A 3,517-nucleotide genomic window follows, 5' to 3' on the forward strand; every position below is an offset into this window, starting at 1 on the left:
CAAACACTTGGCACTAGCTGTGTGATCCTGGGCAAGACACTTAACCCCAATTGCCTAAAATAAAAATTTTTTTTTAAATTTTTTTAAAAAAAAAAGAATGTAAGTTCCTAGAGAGTACAGAATATCTTTTTTTTTTAATTTGTTCTTTGTATCCCTAGTGTTTAGTGCAGCGGCATATAGTAAATATAGTAAGCACTTAATAAATGCTTTATCTATCCTTCTCATAAATGTGGATAATTTTTCCACAGGTCCAAATTACAAGCTATTCCATGCCTTTGCATCCTATGTAACTTTTGTCCATGTCTTCCTATATATCCCACACATGTTGTCCTCTCAAGATCTTAGGGGCCTTCCTCTAGGTTTCTTGATCTTACCTTAGTACCAATGTAGAATACAGACTGTCTATTATCTATTATCTGTTGATCTACAACTCCTTTTCTAGCTGTGTATCTCTGGTGATAAGATGCTCTTTGCTCCCAATGTTTCTATGATGTTATGCTACAGCCTACTCATGCCTACCATATGATTCTCTTTTGCCTTCTGGGTGACCTGCGATTTTGATGTCTTGAAGATTGTAGTACTATATTCTAAATATTGTTCCTATAGGAAAGTTCTCTCTGAATTCCAAATAAGTAACATAAATGGACCTTTGGAAGACAATCCATTCAGAACTTTGGAGCTGTGACTACTGTCTTCAAGAATATGAAGGGTTTGTCTGAAAGGCATTACTAAATCAAGTCAGCTAACATTAAACAGCTACTATGTGTCAAGCACTGTGCTAAGCACTAGTATACAAAGAAAAGCAAAAAATATTCATGCCCACAAGGAGTTCACAATCTAATGATGGAGACAATATGCAAACAAGTATGTACAAGATATATAAAGGATAAAATGGAGATAATCTCAAAGGGAAGGCATTAGAATTAAGGGTGACCAAGAATTGATTCTTTCAGAAGTAGAATTTTTGCTGAGACTTGAAAGAAGCCAGGGTGGCCATGAGGCAGAGGCAAGAAGAGAGAATTCCAGGTATGAACTCAAGAGAGTATTGTAGAAAAAGGCCAGTATCAATAGATGACAGAGTATGTAGAGAGGAGTAAGGTGTTTGAAGACTTTAAAATTATGAAGGAGCCATGTCATAAAGGGCTTTGTTGTTTGTCCTTCATTCTTGAAAACAACCATGACCTTAGGAAGGTGATCCCATGACTAGCAAGTGAATTGGATTCAAGTAAGGTGGGGTTGGGCAAAGTCGCAGCCTCACTTTCTCCTCCAGAGGCATCTGGATCCGGTGGCAAGATATAAATCAGGATGATGACTGGAGATGGCCCCAGTGCAGTGGGAGACGGGTCTTTGTTTAAGCTAAGGTCTTTCCCAGGTCTCAGTTTGACAGAGGCAACACCCATTCAGTGATTAAGGCTAGGTAAGAAATGAGGCAGAGAATGGCCTCTTTGACCTAGTCAAAAAAAAAAATCAATCTGGGAGGGGAAGACCCTCAAGGTTTCTGGCCAAAACAGAAGTAATTGCTATTTACATTCACTCTGAGCCATTGTTGACCAATCAATGAGAGTCCAAGTGATTTGTGTTTAAGGTATGATCCTTAAGAAAGGAATCTAGTCCATAAACCCCAAGATATCTTATGAGGTTTCATTAATCAAAATTTACATTCCTTTGAACAGAGCATCTGCAGGTAAGGGTATGATACCCCATGTGGACAGAGGCAGAAGAAGGAGGAAGGAAGAAAGGAAAGGAAAAAAGAAAGAAGGAAGGAAGAAGCTGCATTGTCCAACTGGAACTGTCCAGTTGGATCCCCAGTGGGGGAGCTTGTGCTACTCACAGGTTGTTGTTTGTCCTTCATTCTCAAAGGGGACCATGGCATCAGGAAGGTGATGCCGTGACTTGCAAGTGAATTGGATTTAAGTGAGGGAGGGCTGTGCAGAGTCACCAGCCTCATTTTCTCCTCCAAAGCCATCTGGGTCCAGTGGCAAGATATATATCAGGACAATTGGAGATAGCCCAGCATGCAGTGGAGACCTTGGCCTTTTTTAAGCTAAGGCCTTTCCCAGGTCTCAGTTTGGGGGCTTTAAAAGCCAAACAGAGGATTTTATGTTGATCCTGGAAGTAATAGGAAACCACTAGAGTTTGTCAAATGGGGGGGCAGGGAGGGTGGGAAGGGAGAGTGGTGGCATGATCAGACCTGTACGTTAGGAAGATTAATTTGAGTAGCTGATTGGATAATGGCATGAAGTGGGAAAGTTCTTGAGGTAGTGAGACCAACCACCAGGCTCTTGGAATAATCCAAGTGCAAGGTGATAAAGGCCTGCACTAGGATGGTGATAGTGTCAGAGGAGAGAAAGGAACATATAAGAGAGATGTTGTGAAGGTAGATTCAATAGGAGTTGGTAATAGATTATATATTAGAGGTTCAGTTAGAAAGATGAGTCAAGGGGCAGCTAGGTGGCACAGTGGATAGAGCACCAGCCCTGAAGTTGGAAGGACCTGAGTTCCAGTCTGGCCTCAGACCAAACACTTGACACTTACTATCTGTGTGATTCTGGGCAAGTCACTTAACCCCAATTGCCTAAAAAAAAAAAAGAAAGACAGAAAGAAAGAAAAGAAAGATGAATCAAGGATGACATCAGGATTGTGAATATGGTGGTACCCATGACAGTAATAAGGAAAATGGATAGAGAGAAGGTTATCAAATTAAAATGATAAAGATTTCAGGACTTATTCTTCAATGAATTGAGCTCTCTACTCAGGTTACAAACTAATAATCAATAAACATTAAGTATCTACTACTTATCTGTGCTAAGCACTGGGAATACAAAAAGAAACCCAAGATAGTCCCTGCCCTCAATGAGTTTGTAATCTAACTGGAGAGACAAGATGTGAACAAATGTAAACAAAGTGAGCTATATACAGGATAAAAAAAGCAATAATTAAAAGAGAGTAGGCACAGGACTTAAGAGGGGTCAGGAAAAGCTTCCTGTAGAAAGTGGGCTTTTAGTTGGAACTTAAAGGAAACCTGGGAGCTAGAGCATTCCAGGCAAGGGGGACAGATAGAAAATATCTGTGGCTGAGAGATGGGTCTTGTTCGTGGAGTAGTCAAGAGGCCAGTGTCACTGGATCGAGGAGTACGTGTTGAGGAGTATGAAGACCAAAAGATAGGAATGAGCTAGGTTATGGAGGGCTTTGAATGCCAAACAGAACAAGGTTACAAAGCCATTTCCCTGAAATCTTCAGAAAGAAAAAACAACCTACCATGTATCCTGATTTGGTTAGATATTCTCCAGCCTACAGACTGGACCAGGTAATTAGGCATTTATTCAGTGTCTACTACATGGCATACACTGCATTAGGAGCTGAGGGATACAATATAAACATTGAAACAGTCTCTGTCCTCAAGGAATTTATATTCTAATATGGGAATACAACATATATTTAGAGGAGAATGGTGCCAAGAAAAAAAGAGTTTTAGTATAGGCAGTAATTTTAAATGAAAACATGAGACAAATTGTTA

This window comes from Vombatus ursinus, unplaced genomic scaffold (genome assembly GCF_900497805.2).
Source record: "Vombatus ursinus unplaced genomic scaffold, bare-nosed wombat genome assembly UNPS02014832.1, whole genome shotgun sequence".
NCBI lineage: Eukaryota > Metazoa > Chordata > Mammalia > Diprotodontia > Vombatidae > Vombatus > Vombatus ursinus.